The sequence below is a fragment of the Amia ocellicauda genome, chromosome 8 (genome assembly GCF_036373705.1).
Source record: "Amia ocellicauda isolate fAmiCal2 chromosome 8, fAmiCal2.hap1, whole genome shotgun sequence".
Lineage (NCBI taxonomy): Eukaryota > Metazoa > Chordata > Actinopteri > Amiiformes > Amiidae > Amia > Amia ocellicauda.
The window spans coordinates 7,875,001-7,887,500 of NC_089857.1; the positions used below are offsets into that span (position 1 = coordinate 7,875,001).

At 43.6% G+C, this 12,500-nt stretch overlaps 9 non-coding genes and 2 pseudogenes across 9 annotated transcripts; all 11 read right to left on the reverse strand.

Annotated features, from left to right (window-relative positions):
• Positions 1-523: 523 nt before the first annotated feature.
• Positions 524-642, reverse strand: LOC136756457 (5S ribosomal RNA). Its single transcript, XR_010818540.1, has one exon. It is a non-coding gene; the product is annotated as a 5S ribosomal RNA (ribosomal RNA).
• A 1,055-nt stretch (positions 643-1,697) lies between these two features.
• LOC136757709 (uncharacterized) lies at positions 1,698-1,806 on the reverse strand (annotated as a pseudogene).
• A 1,055-nt stretch (positions 1,807-2,861) lies between these two features.
• Positions 2,862-2,970, reverse strand: LOC136757768 (uncharacterized; annotated as a pseudogene).
• A 1,066-nt stretch (positions 2,971-4,036) lies between these two features.
• LOC136755863 (5S ribosomal RNA) lies at positions 4,037-4,155 on the reverse strand. The gene has a single exon (XR_010817973.1). It is a non-coding gene; the product is annotated as a 5S ribosomal RNA (ribosomal RNA).
• Positions 4,156-5,221: 1,066 nt separating this feature from the next.
• LOC136757245 (5S ribosomal RNA) lies at positions 5,222-5,340 on the reverse strand. Its single transcript, XR_010819282.1, has one exon. It is a non-coding gene; the product is annotated as a 5S ribosomal RNA (ribosomal RNA).
• A 1,055-nt stretch (positions 5,341-6,395) lies between these two features.
• LOC136756573 (5S ribosomal RNA) lies at positions 6,396-6,514 on the reverse strand. Its single transcript, XR_010818648.1, has one exon. It is a non-coding gene; the product is annotated as a 5S ribosomal RNA (ribosomal RNA).
• Positions 6,515-7,569: 1,055 nt separating this feature from the next.
• On the reverse strand, positions 7,570-7,688 carry LOC136756105 (5S ribosomal RNA). The gene has a single exon (XR_010818208.1). It is a non-coding gene; the product is annotated as a 5S ribosomal RNA (ribosomal RNA).
• Positions 7,689-8,754: 1,066 nt separating this feature from the next.
• LOC136757601 (5S ribosomal RNA) lies at positions 8,755-8,873 on the reverse strand. The gene has a single exon (XR_010819567.1). It is a non-coding gene; the product is annotated as a 5S ribosomal RNA (ribosomal RNA).
• Positions 8,874-9,928: 1,055 nt separating this feature from the next.
• Positions 9,929-10,047, reverse strand: LOC136757435 (5S ribosomal RNA). The gene has a single exon (XR_010819461.1). It is a non-coding gene; the product is annotated as a 5S ribosomal RNA (ribosomal RNA).
• A 1,066-nt stretch (positions 10,048-11,113) lies between these two features.
• On the reverse strand, positions 11,114-11,232 carry LOC136757207 (5S ribosomal RNA). The gene has a single exon (XR_010819246.1). It is a non-coding gene; the product is annotated as a 5S ribosomal RNA (ribosomal RNA).
• A 1,055-nt stretch (positions 11,233-12,287) lies between these two features.
• LOC136756797 (5S ribosomal RNA) lies at positions 12,288-12,406 on the reverse strand. Its single transcript, XR_010818856.1, has one exon. It is a non-coding gene; the product is annotated as a 5S ribosomal RNA (ribosomal RNA).
• Between the last annotated feature and the right edge of the window lie 94 nt (positions 12,407-12,500).

Below are 12,500 nucleotides of genomic sequence, written 5' to 3' on the forward strand. Positions count from 1 at the left end.
AAACACACAAATCCAGCAGCTCCTGTATTTCAATACACCAGAACCCAATATTATTGGCGAGTCGGGTAGTCCATCATCACAGTTCGAGGGCAGGCATCATTTCAGTAATTTCATCCCGTTGCATTCACATCCGTACCTTGAATGAGATTGAATGTGATCTTTGCTCTCAAGTATGTTCCCAAGTTTTACACTTTCGTGCTTTGCATGAATGGGAATGGAACCGTGTGTGTTGAATGAGGCTCCTTGTGAGCACTGAACTTTGTCCGGTGGAGTTCCTTTTTGTGTTGCTGTAATTGTGTCATTTCTCGATGAGAAAGATTAGGCAACATTTAGTCACTTCTAGCCATGATGCTCAATTTATTTACGAATGTACCCTAGTTACTAGGGACCGTTTACGTTGGAGAACAAGATCTATTGTATGCCTGTGTATTTGGGGAAGTCAAATCTGAAATAATGATGAAATTGCGTGTATCCAAAGTTAAAACTCGTGATTTGTCGCCCTCTGGTGTGTAAAAGATGCAAAAGCTTACAGCACCTGGTATTCCCAGGCGGTCTCCCATCCAAGTACTGACCAGGCCGGAGCCTGCTTAGCTTCCGAGATCGGACGAGATCGGGCGTATTCAGGCTAGTATGGCCGTAAGCCAGGGAGGCTGTCCCTGACGCTCTACTTAAAGGGAAGGCAATATCCGTTTCTGCCGCTCATACTTGCAGTTGAACTGTCTCTCTACTCTAAAGTCCGGGACACACCAGCGCGCCGCAGACAGTCCCTGCTAACACGAAACGTTGTGGCAACGTTGTGCGTTAGCTGGGGTGCCACACCAGACCGGAACTATATTTTACAAAACGAACACATTGTCTTGATAATACAGCTGTAATTGAGTGCCTGACACGCCAGTCAAGCGCAATCTTGAGAAGGTGTGCATTTCAGTAAGGATTTCAATTGACATGCAGTATGAAACTGAAAGGAGGTTGCATCACTATGATGCATAACATTGCATGTATTGTATTTTCAAGTGTGTGCATTCATCCTGTTGTCATTTTGTTTTGAAAGCAGAAGAATCATTCAACAGGTTGCTGAGACAAATGTAAACCAGTAAAACATATGAAGAGAAACAAACCTTGAATATAAGTTCAGTTGTTTAAACATTTGACAAACTATGGTGAGGGGGTAAGAAAACACACAAATCCAGCAGCTCCTGTATTTCAATACACCAGAACCCAATATTATTGGCAAGTCGGGTAGTCCATCATCACAGTTCGAGGGCAGGCATCATTTCAGTAATTTCATCCCGTTGCATTCACATCCGTGCCTTGAATGAGATTGAATGTGATCTTTGCTCTCAAGTATGTTCCCAAGTTTTACACTTTCGTGCTTTGCATGAATGGGAATGGAACCGTGTGTGTTGAATGAGGCTCCTTGTGAGCACTGAACTTTGTCCGGTGGAGTTCCTTTTTGTGTTGCTGTAATTGTGTCATTTCTCGATGAGAAAGATTAGGCAACATTTAGTCACTTCTAGCCATGATGCTCAATTTATTTACGAATGTACCCTAGTTACTAGGGACCGTTTACGTTGGAGAACAAGATCTATTGTATGCCTGTGTATTTGGGGAAGTCAAATCTGAAATAATGATGAAATTGCGTGTATCCAAAGTTAAAACTCGTGATTTGTCGCCCTCTGGTGTGTAAAAGATGCAAAAGCTTACAGCACCTGGTAATCCCAGGCGGTCTCCCATCCAAGTACTGACCAGGCCCGAGCCTGCTTAGCTTCCGAGATCGGGCGTATTCAGGCTAGTATGGCCGTAAGCCAGGGAGGCTGTCCCTGACGCTCTACTTAAAGGGAAGGCAATATCCGTTTCTGCCGCTCATACTTGCAAATGAACTGTCTCTCTACTCTAAAGTCCGGGACACACCAGCGCGCCGCAGACAGTCCCTGCTAACACGAAACGTTGAGGCAACGTTGTGCGTTAGCTGGGGTGCCACACCAGACCGGAACTATATTTTACAAAACGAACACATTGTCTTGATAATACAGCTGTAATTGAGTGCCTGACACGCCAGTCAAGCGCAATCTTGAGAAGGTGTGCATTTCAGTAAGGATTTCAATTGACATGCAGTATGAAACTGAAAGGAGGTTGCATCACTATGATGCATAACATTGCATGTATTGTATTTTCAAGTGTGTGCATTCATCCTGTTGTCATTTTGTTTTGAAAGCAGAAGAATCATTCAACAGGTTGCTGAGACAAATGTAAACCAGTAAAACATATGAAGAGAAATAAACCTTGAATATAAGTTCAGTTGTTTAAACATTTGACAAACTATGGTGAGGGGGTAAGAAAACACACAAATCCAGCAGCTCCTGTATTTCAATACACCAGAACCCAATATTATTGGCGAGTCGGGTAGTCCATCATCACAGTTCGAGGGCAGGCATCATTTCAGTAATTTCATCCCGTTGCATTCACATCCGTGCCTTGAATGAGATTGAATGTGATCTTTGCTCTCAAGTATGTTCCCAAGTTTTACACTTTCGTGCTTTGCATGAATGGGAATGGAACCGTGTGTGTTGAATGAGGCTCCTTGTGAGCACTGAACTTTGTCCGGTGGAGTTCCTTTTTGTGTTGCTGTAATTGTGTCATTTCTCGATGAGAAAGATTAGGCAACATTTAGTCACTTCTAGCCATGATGCTCAATTTATTTACGAATGTACCCTAGTTACTAGGGACCGTTTACGTTGGAGAACAAGATCAATTGTATGCCTGTGTATTTGGGGAAGTCAAATCTGAAATAATGATGAAATTGCGTGTATCCAAAGTTAAAACTCGTGATTTGTCGCCCTCTGGTGTGTAAAAGATGCAAAAGCTTACAGCACCTGGTATTCCCAGGCTGTCTCCCATCCAAGTACTGACCAGGCACGAGCCTGCTTAGCTTCCGAGATCGGGCGTATTCAGGCTAGTATGGCCGTAAGCCAGGAAGGCTGTCCCTGACGCTCTACTTAAAGGGAAGGCAATATCCGTTTCTGCCGCTCATACTTGCAGTTGAACTGTCTCTCTACTCTAAAGCCCGGGACACACCAGCGCGCTGCAGCCAGTCCCTGCTTACATGCCACGTTGTGGCAACATTGTGGCAACGTTGTGCGTTAGCTGGGGTGCCACACCAGACCAGAACTATATATTACAAAACGAACACATTGTCTTGATAAAACAGCTGTAATTGCGTGCCTGACACGCCAGTCAAGCGCAATCTTGAGAAGGTGTGCATTTCAGTAAGGATTTCAATTGACATGCAGTATGAAACTGAAAGGAGGTTGCATCACTATGATGCATAACATTGCATGTATTGTATTTTCAAGTGTGTGCATTCATCCTGTTGTCATTTTGTTTTGAAAGCAGAAGAATCATTCAACAGGTTGCTGAGACAAATGTAAACCAGTAAAACATATGAAGAGAAACATACCTTGAATATAAGTTCAGTTGTTTAAACATTTGACAAACTATGGTGAGGGGGTAAGAAAACACACAAATCCAGCAGCTCCTGTATTTCAATACACCAGAACCCAATATTATTGGCGAGTCGGGTAGTCCATCATCACAGTTCGAGGGCAGGCATCATTTCAGTAATTTCATCCCGTTGCATTCACATCCGTGCCTTGAATGAGATTGAATGTGATCTTTGCTCTCAAGTATGTTCCCAAGTTTTACACTTTCGTGCTTTGCATGAATGGGAATGGAACCGTGTGTGTTGAATGAGGCTCCTTGTGAGCACTGAACTTTGTCCGGTGGAGTTCCTTTTTGTGTTGCTGTAATTGTGTCATTTCTCGATGAGAAAGATTAGGCAACATTTAGTCACTTCTAGCCATGATGCTCAATTTATTTACGAATGTACCCTAGTTACTAGGGACCGTTTACGTTGGAGAACAAGATCTATTGTATGCCTGTGTATTTGGGGAAGTCAAATCTGAAATAATGATGAAATTGCGTGTATCCAAAGTTAAAACTCGTGATTTGTCGCCCTCTGGTGTGTAAAAGATGCAAAAGCTTACAGCACCAGGTATTCCCAGGCGGTCTCCCATCCAAGTACTGACCAGGCCCGAGCCTGCTTAGCTTCCGAGATCGGACGAGATCGGGCGTATTCAGGCTAGTATGGCCGTAAGCCAGTGAGGCTGTCCCTGACGCTCTACTTAAAGGGAAGGCAATATCCGTTTCTGCCGTTCATACTTACAGTTGAACTGTCTCTCTACTCTAAAGCCCGGGACACACCAGCGCGCCGCAGACAGTCCCTGCTAACACGCCACGTTGTGGCAACATTGTGGAAACGTTGTGCGTTAGCTGGGGTGCCACACCAGACCGGAACTATATATTACAAAACGAACACATTGTCTTGATAAAACAGCTGTAATTGAGTGCCTGACACGCCCGTCAAGCGCAATCTTGAGAAGGTGTGCATTTCAGTAAGGATTTCAATTGACATGCAGTATGAAACTGAAAGGAGGTTGCATCACTATGATGCATAACATTGCATGTATTGTATTTTCAAGTGTGTGCATTCATCCTGTTGTCATTTTGTTTTGAAAGCAGAAGAATCATTCAACAGGTTGCTGAGACAAATGTAAACCAGTAAAACATATGAAGAGAAACAAACCTTGAATATAAGTTCAGTTGTTTAAACATTTGACAAACTATGGTGAGGGGGTAAGAAAACACACAAATCCAGCAGCTCCTGTATTTCAATACACCAGAACCCAATATTATTGGCGAGTCGGGTAGTCCATCATCACAGTTCGAGGGCAGGCATCATTTCAGTAATTTCATCCCGTTGCATTCACATCCGTGCCTTGAATGAGATTGAATGTGATCTTTGCTCTCAAGTATGTTCCCAAGTTTTACACTTTCGTGCTTTGCATGAATGGGAATGGAACCGTGTGTGTTGAATGAGGCTCCTTGTGAGCACTGAACTTTGTCCGGTGGAGTTCCTTTTTGTGTTGCTGTAATTGTGTCATTTCTCGATGAGAAAGATTAGGCAACATTTAGTCACTTCTAGCCATGATGCTCAATTTATTTACGAATGTACCCTAGTTACTAGGGACCGTTTACATTGGAGAACAAGATCTATTGTATGCCTGTGTATTTGGGGAAGTCAAATCTGAAATAATGATGAAATTGCGTGTATCCAAAGTTAAAACTCGTGATTTGTCGCCCTCTGGTGTGTAAAAGATGCAAAAGCTTACAGCACCTGGTATTCCCAGGCGGTCTCCCATCCAAGTACTGACCAGGCAGGAGCCTGCTTAGCTTCCGAGATCGGACGAGATCGGGCGTATTCAGGCTAGTATGGCCGTAAGCCGGGGAGGCTGTCCCTGATGCTCTACTTAAAGGGAAGGCAATATCCGTTTCTGCCGCTCATACTTGCAGTTGAACTGTCTCTCTACTCTAAAGTCCGGGACACACCAGCGCGCCGCAGACAGTCCCTGCTAACACGAAACGTTGTGGCAACGTTGTGCGTTAACTGGGGTGCCACACCAGACCGGAACTATATTTTACAAAACGAACACATTGTCTTGATAATACAGCTGTAATTGAGTGCCTGACACGCCAGTCAAGCGCAATCTTGAGAAGGTGTGCATTTCAGTAAGGATTTCAATTGACATGCAGTATGAAACTGAAAGGAGGTTGCATCACTATGATGCATAACATTGCATGTATTGTATTTTCAAGTGTGTGCATTCATCCTGTTGTCATTTTGTTTTGAAAGCAGAAGAATCATTCAACAGGTTGCTGAGACAAATGTAAACCAGTAAAACATGTGAAGAGAAACAAACCTTGAATATAAGTTCAGTTGTTTAAACATTTGACAAACTATGGTGAGGGGGTAAGAAAACACACAAATCCAGCAGCTCCTGTATTTCAATACACCAGAACCCAATATTATTGGCGAGTCGGGTAGTCCATCATCACAGTTCGAGGGCAGGCATCATTTCAGTAATTTCATCCCGTTGCATTCACATCCGTGACTTGAATGAGATTGAATGTGATCTTTGCTCTCAAGTATGTTCCCAAGTTTTACACTTTCGTGCTTTGCATGAATGGGAATGGAACCGTGTGTGTTGAATGAGGCTCCTTGTGAGCACTGAACTTTGTCCGGTGGAGTTCCTTTTTGTGTTGCTGTAATTGTGTCATTTCTCGATGAGAAAGATTAGGCAACATTTAGTCACTTCTAGCCATGATGCTCAATTTATTTACGAATGTACCCTAGTTACTAGGGACCGTTTACGTTGGAGAACAAGATCTATTGTATGCCTGTGTATTTGGGGAAGTCAAATCTGAAATAATGATGAAATTGCGTGTATCCAAAGTTAAAACTCGTGATTTGTCGCCCTCTGGTGTGTAAAAGATGCAAAAGCTTACAGCACCTGGTATTCCCAGGCGGTCTCCCATCCAAGTACTGACCAGGCCCGAGCCTGCTTAGCTTCCGAGATCGGACGAGATCGGGCGTATTCTGGCTAGTATGGCCGTAAGCCGGGGAAGCTGTCCCTGACGCTCTACTTAAAGGGAAGGCAATATCCGTTTCTGCCGCTCATACTTGCAGTTGAACTGTCTCTCTACTCTAAAGTCCGGGACACACCAGCGCGCCGCAGACAGTCCCTGCTAACACGAAACGTTGTGGCAACGTTGTGCGTTAGCTGGGGTGCCACACCAGACCGGAACTATATTTTACAAAACGAACACATTGTCTTGATAAAACAGCTGTAATTGAGTGCCTGACACGCCAGTCAAGCGCAATCTTGAGAAGGTGTGCATTTCAGTAAGGATTTCAATTGACATGCAGTATGAAACTGAAAGGAGGTTGCATCACTATGATGCATAACATTGCATGTATTGTATTTTCAAGTGTGTGCATTCATCCTGTTGTCATTTTGTTTTGAAAGCAGAAGAATCATTCAACAGGTTGCTGAGACAAATGTAAACCAGTAAAACATATGAAGAGAAACAAACCTTGAATATAAGTTCAGTTGTATAAACATTTGACAAACTATGGTGAGGGGGTAAGAAAACACACAAATCCAGCAGCTCCTGTATTTCAATACACCAGAACCCAATATTATTGGCGAGTCGGGTAGTCCATCATCACAGTTCGAGGGCAGGCATCATTTCAGTAATTTCATCCCGTTGCATTCACATCCGTGCCTTGAATGAGATTGAATGTGATCTTTGCTCTCAAGTATGTTCCCAAGTTTTACACTTTCGTGCTTTGCATGAATGGGAATGGAACCGTGTGTGTTGAATGAGGCTCCTTGTGAGCACTGAACTTTGTCCAGTGGAGTTCCTTTTTGTGTTGCTGTAATTGTGTCATTTCTCGATGAGAAAGATTAGGCAACATTTAGTCACTTCTAGCCATGATGCTCAATTTATTTACGAATGTACCCTAGTTACTAGGGACCGTTTACGTTGGAGAACAAGATCTATTGTATGCCTGTGTATTTGGGGAAGTCAAATCTGAAATAATGATGAAATTGCGTGTATCCAAAGTTAAAACTCGTGATTTGTCGCCCTCTGGTGTGTAAAAGATGCAAAAGCTTACAGCACCTGGTATTCCCAGGCGGTCTCCCATCCAAGTACTGACCAGGCCAGAGCCTGCTTAGCTTCCGAGATCGGACGAGATCGGGCGTATTCAGGCTAGTATGGCCGTAAGCCAGGGAGGCTGTCCCTGACGCTCTACTTACAGGGAAGGCAATATCCTTTTCTGCCGTTCATACTTACAGTTGAACTGTCTCTCTACTCTAAAGCCCGGGACACACCAGTGCGCCGCAGACAGTCCCTGCTAACACGCCACGTTGTGGCAACGTTGTGGCAACGTTGTGCGTTAGCTGGGGTGCCACACCAGACCGGAACTATATTTTACAAAACGAACACATTGTCTTGATAAAACAGCTGTAATTGAGTGCCTGACACGCCAGTCAAGCGCAATCTTGAGAAGGTGTGCATTTCAGTAAGGATTTCAATTGACATGCAGTATGAAACTGAAAGGAGGTTGCATCACTATGATGCATAACATTGCATGTATTGTATTTTCAAGTGTGTGCATTCATCCTGTTGTCATTTTGTTTTGAAAGCAGAAGAATCATTCAACAGGTTGCTGAGACAAATGTAAACCAGTAAAACATATGAAGAGAAACAAACCTTGAATATAAGTTCAGTTGTTTAAACATTTGACAAACTATGGTGAGGGGGTAAGAAAACACACAAATCCAGCAGCTCCTGTATTTCAATACACCAGAACCCAATATTATTGGCGAGTCGGGTAGTCCATCATCACAGTTCGAGGGCAGGCATCATTTCAGTAATTTCATCCCGTTGCATTCACATCCGTGCCTTGAATGAGATTGAATGTGATCTTTGCTCTCAAGTATGTTCCCAAGTTTTACACTTTCGTGCTTTGCATGAATGGGAATGGAACCGTGTGTGTTGAATGAGGCTCCTTGTGAACACTGAACTTTGTCCGGTGGAGTTCCTTTTTGTGTTGCTGTAATTGTGTCATTTCTCGATGAGAAAGATTAGGCAACATTTAGTCACTTCTAGCCATGATGCTCAATTTATTTACGAATGTACCCTAGTTACTAGGGACCGTTTACGTTGGAGAACAAGATCTATTGTATGCCTGTGTATTTGGGGAAGTCAAATCTGAAATAATGATGAAATTGCGTGTATCCAAAGTTAAAACTCGTGATTTGTCGCCCTCTGGTGTGTAAAAGATGCAAAAGCTTACAGCACCTGGTATTCCCAGGCGGTCTCCCATCCAAGTACTGACCAGGCCCGAGCCTGCTTAGCTTCCGAGATCGGACGAGATCGGGCGTATTCAGGCTAGTATGGCCGTAAGCCGGGGAAGCTGTCCCTGACGCTCTACTTAAAGGGAAGGCAATATCCGTTTCTGCCGCTCATACTTGCAGTTGAACTGTCTCTCTACTCTAAAGTCCGGGACACACCAGCGCGCCGCAGACAGTCCCTGCTAACACGAAACGTTGTGGCAACGTTGTGCGTTAGCTGGGGTGCCACACCAGACCGGAACTATATTTTACAAAACGAACACATTGTCTTGATAAAACAGCTGTAATTGAGTGCCTGACACGCCAGTCAAGCGCAATCTTGAGAAGGTGTGCATTTCAGTAAGGATTTCAATTGACATGCAGTATGAAACTGAAAGGAGGTTGCATCACTATGATGCATAACATTGCATGTATTGTATTTTCAAGTGTGTGCATTCATCCTGTTGTCATTTTGTTTTGAAAGCAGAAGAATCATTCAACAGGTTGCTGAGACAAATGTAAACCAGTAAAACATATGAAGAGAAACAAACCTTGAATATAAGTTCAGTTGTATAAACATTTGACAAACTATGGTGAGGGGGTAAGAAAACACACAAATCCAGCAGCTCCTGTATTTCAATACACCAGAACCCAATATTATTGGCGAGTCGGGTAGTCCATCATCACAGTTCGAGGGCAGGCATCATTTCAGTAATTTCATCCCGTTGCATTCACATCCGTGCCTTGAATGAGATTTAATGTGATCTTTGCTCTCAAGTATGTTCCCAAGTTTTACACTTTCGTGCTTTGCATGAATGGGAATGGAACCGTGTGTGTTGAATGAGGCTCCTTGTGAGCACTGAACTTTGTCCGGTGGAGTTCCTTTTTGTGTTGCTGTAATTGTGTCATTTCTCGATGAGAAAGATTAGGCAACATTTAGTCACTTCTAGCCATGATGCTCAATTTATTTACGAATGTACCCTAGTTACTAGGGACCGTTTACGTTGGAGAACAAGATCTATTGTATGCCTGTGTATTTGGGGAAGTCAAATCTGAAATAATGATGAAATTGCGTGTATCCAAAGTTAAAACTCGTGATTTGTCGCCCTCTGGTGTGTAAAAGATGCAAAAGCTTACAGCACCTGGTATTCCCAGGCGGTCTCCCATCCAAGTACTGACCAGGCCAGAGCCTGCTTAGTTTCCGAGATCAGACGAGATCGGGCGTATTCAGGCTAGTATGTCCGTAAGCCAGGGAGGCTGTCCCTGACGCTCTACTTAAAGGGAAGGCAATATCCTTTTCTGCCGTTCATACTTACAGTTGAACTGTCTCTCTACTCTAAAGCCCGGGACACACCAGTGCGCCGCAGACAGTCCCTGCTAACACGCCACGTTGTGGCAACGTTGTGGCAACGTTGTGCGTTAACTGGGGTGCCACACCAGACCGGAACTATATTTTACAAAACGAACACATTGTCTTGATAATACAGCTGTAATTGAGTGCCTGACACGCCAGTCAAGCGCAATCTTGAGAAGGTGTGCATTTCAGTAAGGATTTCAATTGACATGCAGTATGAAACTAAAAGGAGGTTGCATCACTATGATGCATAACATTGCATGTATTGTATTTTCAAGTGTGTGCATTCATCCTGTTGTCATTTTGTTTTGAAAGCAGAAGAATCATTCAACAGGTTGCTGAGACAAATGTAAACCAGTAAAACATATGAAGAGAAACAAACCTTGAATATAAGTTAAGTTGTTTAAACATTTGACAAACTATGGTGAGGGGGTAAGAAAACACACAAATCCAGCAGCTCCTGTATTTCAATACACCAGAACCCAATATTATTGGCGAGTCGGGTAGTCCATCATCACAGTTCGAGGGCAGGCATCATTTCAGTAATTTCATCCCGTTGCATTCACATCCGTGCCTTGAATGAGATTGAATGTGATCTTTGCTCTCAAGTATGTTCCCAAGTTTTACACTTTCGTGCTTTGCATGAATGGGAATGGAACCGTGTGTGTTGAATGAGGCTCCTTGTGAGCACTGAACTTTGTCCGGTGGAGTTCCTTTTTGTGTTGCTGTAATTGTGTCATTTCTCGAAGAGAAAGATTAGGCAACATTTAGTCACTTCTAGCCATGATGCTCAATTTATTTACGAATGTACCCTAGTTACTAGGGACCGTTTACGTTGGAGAACAAGATCTATTGTATGCCTGTGTATTTGGGGAAGTCAAATCTGAAATAATGATGAAATTGTGTGAATCCAAAGTTAAAACTCGTGATTTGTCGCCCTCTGGTGTGTAAAAGGTGCAAAAGCTTACAGCACCTGGTATTCCCAGGCGGTCTCCCATCCAAGTACTGACCAGGCCCGAGCCTGCTTAGCTTCCGAGATCGGACGAAATCAGGCGTATTCAGGCTAGTACGGCCGTAAGCCAGGGAGGCTGTCCCTGACGCTCTACTTAAAGGGAAGGCAATATCCGTTTCTGCCGCTCATACTTGCAGTTGAACTGTCTCTCTACTCTAAAGTCCGGGACACACCAGCGCGCCGCAGACAGTCCCTGCTAACACGAAACGTTGTGGCAACGTTGTGCGTTAGCTGGGGTGCCACACCAGACCGGAACTATATTTTACAAAACGAACACATTGTCTTGATAAAACAGCTGTAATTGAGTGCCTGACACGCCAGTCAAGCGCAATCTTGAGAAGGTGTGCATTTCAGTAAGGATTTCAATTGCCATGCAGTATGAAACTGAAAGGAGGTTGCATCACTATGATGCATAACATTGCATGTATTGTATTTTCAAGTGTGTGCATTCATCCTGTTGTCATTTTGTTTTGAAAGCAGAAGAATCATTCAACAGGTTGCTGAGACAAATGTAAACCAGTAAAACATATGAAGAGAAACAAACCTTGAATATAAGTTCAGTTGTTTAAACATTTGACAAACTATGGTGAGGGGGTAAGAAAACACACAAATCCAGCAGCTCCTGTATTTCAATACACCAGAACCCAATATTATTGGCGAGTCGGGTAGTCCATCATCACAGTTCGAGGGCAGGCATCATTTCAGTAATTTCATCCCGTTGCATTCACATCCGTGCCTTGAATGAGATTGAATGTGATCTTTGCTCTCAAGTATGTTCCCAAGTTTTACACTTTCGTGCTTTGCATGAATGGGAATGGAACCGTGTGTGTTGAATGAGGCTCCTTGTGAGCACTGAACTTTGTCCGGTGGAGTTCCTTTTTGTGTTGCTGTAATTGTGTCATTTCTCGATGAGAAAGATTAGGCAACATTTAGTCACTTCTAGCCATGATGCTCAATTTATTTACGAATGTACCCTAGTTACTAGGGACCGTTTACGTTGGAGAACAAGATCTATTGTATGCCTGTGTATTTGGGGAAGTCAAATCTGAAATAATGAAGAAATTGCGTGTATCCAAAGTTAAAACTCGTGATTTGTCGCCCTCTGGTGTGTAAAAGATGCAAAAGCTTACAGTACCTGGTATTCCCAGGCGGTCTCCCATCCAAGTACTGACCAGGCCAGAGCCTGCTTAGCTTCCGAGATCGGACGAGATCGGGCGTATTCAGGCTAGTATGGCCGTAAGCCGGGGAGGCTGTCCCTGATGCTCTACTTAAAGGGAAGGCAATATCCGTTTCTGCCGCTCATACTTGCAGTTGAACTGTCTCTCTACTCTAAAGT